Below are 6,582 nucleotides of genomic sequence, written 5' to 3' on the forward strand. Positions count from 1 at the left end.
AATATATTAATGAAACTTTAGCTTCTCGATTAGAATTAACCTAATAAAAAAAATTTTGCTTAGATAACGACATATAAATCCTATTGGCATTTAGGTTTTTTACTCTTAATTAATAGATAACAATAGATAACGAACGTTCTAGCAGTTTTAAACTTAAATGTAGCTATATTATATAATTGATTGGATTTTATTATTGAAGGAATTTATTCATCACTTTGCCAAATAAAGAAGTAAATCGTCAATTATTATAAGTAAATACATTTAGTTAAAAGAAGAGTAATACTATGTGACCTTTAGTTTATTCATTAATAATATTGCTTAACATTAAACCAAGACGGACCACCTCCTAAAAATTTTAAAATTTTTTATATATTACATATATTTTTTAATGAACCCTAAAATAATTTTTTATTAAATTATTAATACAATATATTTTTTTTATAGATCTCTAAAATAATTTTTTTTATTATATTTTTAATATAAATAATAAATAATAAATGACCTTATAAATTCATTTAATTTTATCCAAACTCTTAAACTTTTCCCTTTTAAGTTTCTTCACACTTCTTCCATCTCTTTCCTTTTTTTTTTCTCTTCTCTTTTTGTCCTTTTATTGTAAAATTACAAAGAAATAAAGTTTTTTTTACTTTTTTTTTCAATTTATATTATTATTATTTGTTTTTTTTTCAATTCTATTCTATTTGTCATATGTTTTAAGTTTCTATAGATTTTTTTTTCAATTTCTACAAATTATCTATTATATTTTTTTTGTTATATAGTTTTATCTTCTACTTGTCATATTTTTCTTTTCTTTTGATATGTGTTCTCAATGATTTTAGTTTCTAAAAATTAAAAATTATTATGTAACTTTTAAATATGCATTATTTTGTTACTTAAAATTAGAATTGCATTATTGATTGTTGTTTAAAATTTTACCAATATATCAATTTTTTTAAATCTTGATTATATAAGATTTTTTTATGTGCTTAATGCTTTATATTTAGTTGAAAAGAAGTTATCTTTGAGTATTTAGTCTTTAAATAATATTGATTATATAAAAAAATTATTAATCTGATATATCGTATTTAATTATTTATATTCTATACATTATTTCTCTTCATCGTTGACATCCCAATAAAAGTTAACTAGCTCAGTCTCTGCATTAAACCAATGCATTTTTGCCACAAAGAATAACAAATAGTAAAAGTCAAAAATTAAGTATTTTTTAGTTAAAATATGATGTACGGGTGTAAACGAATTAAGCTGCTTATGAGTTATTTTTGATTCAATTCAATGGATACTCAAATTTGATTTGTTCGGTTTCAAGTTAAGCTCAAGATCGAGTTACTTGAGTAACAAGTCGAGTCGAGTTCAAGCTTTGTAATAATGGACCTAAGTGATATGCAAGTTTTTTTTAGTTTTTTGTTTTTTTAATATATATACATAAATAAATATAATATAATATTTATTTATATATTTTAAAATTTTATTTAAATTTTTATTTCCGAAATTAAAATTTAAAATTGAGTTAAATTTTAAACTTTTTATATAAATTAATAATAATCGAATTGAGTTTGAATAGTTTATTTAATTTTGAGTCACGTTGAAATAAAAAAATAAAAAATAAGACTCCGACCAAGCTTAAGCCGTTGCCTGTTTTGGGCAAATACCTAACAATTATCCTACCGAAACTGCGCCGTTGGTAATGCCTCCAAAGACAAATTAGCTAAACAACCTTCAAAGTCCAAAGTTATATTTGTCTTCTATTTGCTTTGAAAAATAAAATGCAATATTTCAATAAAAATTTTAATAGTATTTTGTTAGTTCCCCTTTCAGCAGGTAAAGCATATTCTCAACATACGATGTCCAAGGTCTCGGCTCCAATCATTGACTAGTAAGTATATTTTTTTCATGATAATGACCGTAGAGACTTTTGAATAGTTTGTCTTCTGTTTACTTAGGCCACCCATGATGACCAAATAATACACATGTGCCGGCAGAGACTAATTCAACATTTCCTAATTCCTAGCCATTTTCTTCTTTCTTTGACGACACTTTAATGGGTTGTCGAAAAAAGTGAAATTTGGACAAAATTTCATGTCAAGAGATTAGACATAAATCATATTATTATCTGTTTTAAAGTATTATAAGCAGGCAGTTAAGATAACGGAGGGGATCATATTCCAATGGTAAGAAGTAGGTTTTTATATTTTTATATTTTTACAAAAAATTTTAATTATTTCAAAAAATTAAATAAATCCTTATTTTTAAAAAAAAAATTGGTATTCATTCATCATAAAAGAGGAAAATAAACATGAAAGGAAGGAATCAGAACTTCCTTCCACCTAAACACAAACTACAGACATACAAAAAAGGATCAATAGATTCAAAGCATCACCCTTAACTTCCCCAAAACCAAAAACATTTACAACCTTTATTAACAAAGAGGTTAGTAGAACCTTTTACCTGCAATCAGAGATCACAGAGACAAAACTAACCCCAATAAAAGCCCTTGTACATAACTAACAAAACATTTACAGCAAGAACACTCAAGCAAAAGGGTAATCACAAGATTCAAGACACCCCTACACATTTCAAAAACTCTTCTGCAACCATCACAACAGAACTGCACCATTTGCATCGGATTTATGATACATTCCAATTGCAAGAGCATGCACCGAAAATCCCATCAACAGCTGCAACTCAAACTTAACGTAGTAAGTCGCAATCCAAAACCCAGCATTGAGTCCTAAACCAACACAAAAATAACCTATCACAAGAAAGACGATTCAAAATTCCAGTATCAAAACCTAAGTTGCACCCAGCAGTAACCAGAAAAAGTAAAAGGAAAGCAAAGAAACAGAGGATCCAAAGACTTCCAACATTAACTTTCATTCAGTACAGCCTGTGTTCTTTCTTCATCATCACCAATAACCAAAAGGAGCTCTTCATCTCTTTGCACCCTAGCTTAGCAAAAGAATCAACTAAACCATTCGCAGATCTGAGGATTTTCACCACACACCAATTTTTCAGTTGAGACTTGAAGTATTCCATACTCATTAAAGTGGCATTAATTTTCCATGCTGTTGTTGTTGCCTCCGAAACCCATTTCACCGTGTTCTGCAAATCACTTTCCACAATAACCTTATCCATAGTGCTCCCGTAGCAATTTGGAAGGCCTTTTTTATGGCCAAAATCTTGGTTGTGTTTACATCAATAACCTTAATCGACATGGAGAACTAAATAAGTAATTTTCCTCCTTCATCCTTAAGAGCAACCACCAATACCTACCTCATCCGGGTACCCTCTCGATGCCCCATCTACGTTAAATTTCACCATTCCTTTTGGAGGAGGCAACCACATCACAATCGATTTGAGGTTTTTCAATTTTTTTAAGATGACTCCCTAGATTTGACATTATTATCATATCTATAATAGATAAATTCATACTTAGTCACTTCGCATTAGACCACCATGCAACTCCTAGTTTTATAGTGTCATAAATTTGCTCAAGATCCCACATTTTAGCTTGAAAAAGGACCTCATTCTTAGCATGCCAAATGGACCAAGCTATTACAAAAAAAGCCATTCTCTATATATCACCACTACTTATCCCCTTGGCAATATCGTTCCAATCAAGGAAAAAAAGCAAGCGAGTCACAATGGTTAACTTATTTAAATCCCCAATTTTCAGCCCACCAACTCCATAACATCCAAATCTTGACTCAAGGAAAAAACAAATGGCCAAAAAATTCAAGCTCCCTTTTGCACAAAAGGCAGCACGTTGCATCAACTCTTATGTTTCCTTTCTCAACAAGGTTTCTCTAACAGCCACCTTCCTTGTGATTAAGTGCCAACTGAAAACTTCCACTTTGAGTGGAGCTAAACCTTTCCAAAGGTCCTTCCAAAACTATCGATAGCGTGATTAATTTTCAGCACATATCTACAATTGGATTTAGTGGAATACACCTCACTAAGATTTCCTTTCCAAATCAAATTTGCTCAAAGTTCCTTCCAAGCACTTGATCATTAAGCAAAGCCATAAATGAACTCCATTGCTTCTTTTCCCAACCCAATATGTTTCTTCTCAAATCAATCCTCCATTGCCATTTCTTACCAACCTACTCACTAAATAGATCAACCTACTCACTAAATAGATCAACAGAGCCCCCCATTTTAACAAAAAGTGCTTACATTCTCAAAAACTCTTTTTTCAACTTAACCCCATCAATCCATAGTTCATTCCAAAAATCAGTTCTTTTGCCATTCCCAATGAGAAAGCCCATACCTTCCTCCACCACCTATGATCTATCCTCTTTTGCCGACAATAGCTTCATAATATTTCTCCACACCCTCAAAACCATTCTAGAATTTTCAACCATAAATAGTATGCTTTCACCATTCCTTTCTTTGTTTTTCACAATTATTTTCCTCCATAAGTTATCAACCTCATTACTAAACCTTCAAATCCACTTGTTAAGTAAAGCTCGATTTTTTATGAGCAAATCAACCACTTGAAAAGCTCTCCCATCTTTATACAAGCAAAAGGAATCCCAATCCGTGAAATGCATTTTCCTTTAATCCCTTGTACCACTCCAAAGGAACCTACATTGAATTTTATTTAATTTTACTTTAACAGAGGTAGGGATTTGGAAAGTGACATGAAGAAAATTGGAAGGCTCCTTGAAATCGACTTAAAAAGTGTCACTCTCCCTCCCATGGAAATAGACTTTGCCTTCCATGTTGACAATCTTGACTCAAACGTTTCCACTATTAGTTGCCACAATTTAATTAAGTTCACTTTACCTCCAAGTGGTAAACCTAAGTACAAGTAAGGCAATTTACCAACCTGACACATAATACTTTCAACCCATTCTGCAATTCCACCCCTATTCCCACCAATGAGCTTTTTTGGAAGTTAATCTTTAGCCCCGAGACAGGCTAAAAACATCTCAATATTCTTTTAATGTTAAGCAAATGGCTGCACAAAGGCTTACAAAAAAGTACTATATCATCAGCATACTAAAGGTGGGTGATGGCTAATCCATGTCTACCAATATTCACTCTTTCAAGGCCCACCTCACTCACAATCTTATGCATCAACAAACTAAACACCTCCGCCATCAAAGTAAACAAATGGTGATAGTGGGCAGCCCTGCCAAAACACTTTTTCTTTCGAAATTGCTTAGTAAGTGTCTCATTAACAAGTATTAAGATAGAAGCTGTGGTTAAACACACCATAATCCATGCTCTTCGTTTATCATCAAGTGTCATACTTCTCATTATCAACTCAAAGAAGCTCCACTCCACATTGTCATAGACTTTTTCGAAGTCAACCTTGAAAATAAGCCCTCACCTCCATTTTTATTCATCGAATCAACAATTTCATTTGCAATTAACTACAATCAAAGAGCTGCCTCCCTTTGATAAACACAAACTAATTCTTTCTAACAACTTCCTCAGTTACACTCATTAGCCTATTAGTTAGGACTTTAGCAATGATTTTGTAAAGGTTACCCATAAGACTTATGGGTCTATACTCACCAATTGACAATGGGTTGACACATTTTGGAAACAAAGTTATAAAGAAGTGTTAACACATCCCTCCATGTAAGCAAAATTATAGAAATCTTTAACTAAACGTATGACATCATCTTTCATAATCTCCCACTAATTTTTAAAGAAATTCAAGTTAAAATCGTCCAGTCTTAGGGCTTTACTGCCATCACAACTCTAAATTGTTTCCTATATTTCTTATTTAGTAAACGATCTCTCTAGAAGCTGCATTGAACTCTCTTTTAGCTTCTTAAAACCGCAATTAAGTTCCCTTAATCACACTGTGACTTTTTGATGTAGAACGTCTAGTAGATAATTTCTTAAAACAGGCTGGGCATCAGAAGCCAAGACAAAAGCCCAAAAATCATAAATGGGCATAATCATAATTTTAATGTCTTCCTTATTTAGTTAGGAGTCTTACATAGGATGAAATACCCCATACTTTGATATGGTGATAAATAAAGTTGATCAAATGTAAATTGAGGTCAATTAAAATGTTTAGAAGTGATAAAAGACGAAATGAGTAGTTTAGGATAAAATGTTTCGCAAGTGAGAAAATAATAATAAAATAATAATAATTTTATCGGAGGAGAATTTGTGAGATAAAAGGTGATTTGGAAGTCAAGTGAAGCATAATAAGGTATTTTTGGTACCAAGGAGACAAGATAAAATTTTTAGAATAAAATAATATTTTATTAATAAAAAATATTAAATTATTAATATTTAGCCGAATGTCAAAGTCAATCAAGAAGGAGGATCATATGGTTGATCCAAGTGGGGGAGAAGATGACAAGCCCGACTCTACAGAAATATTTGTGATGACATACATGTGGTGGATAGCATGTTTACATGCTAAGAGAGTCTTGAAAAATTTACAAAAGTCGGTATTGTACCTAGAGGTACAATAAAGTTGATTTAAGCCTCGAACTAGATCAAATAGAGAATTTACAATGAAATTAAGAATTTTAAAGTCCCAGAATGGGTTAATATGGTGATTCGGAGTTCGAGGATCAATTTGGAGTCAAA

This window comes from Theobroma cacao, chromosome 9 (genome assembly GCF_000208745.1).
Source record: "Theobroma cacao cultivar B97-61/B2 chromosome 9, Criollo_cocoa_genome_V2, whole genome shotgun sequence".
Taxonomy (NCBI): Eukaryota; Viridiplantae; Streptophyta; class Magnoliopsida; order Malvales; family Malvaceae; genus Theobroma; species Theobroma cacao.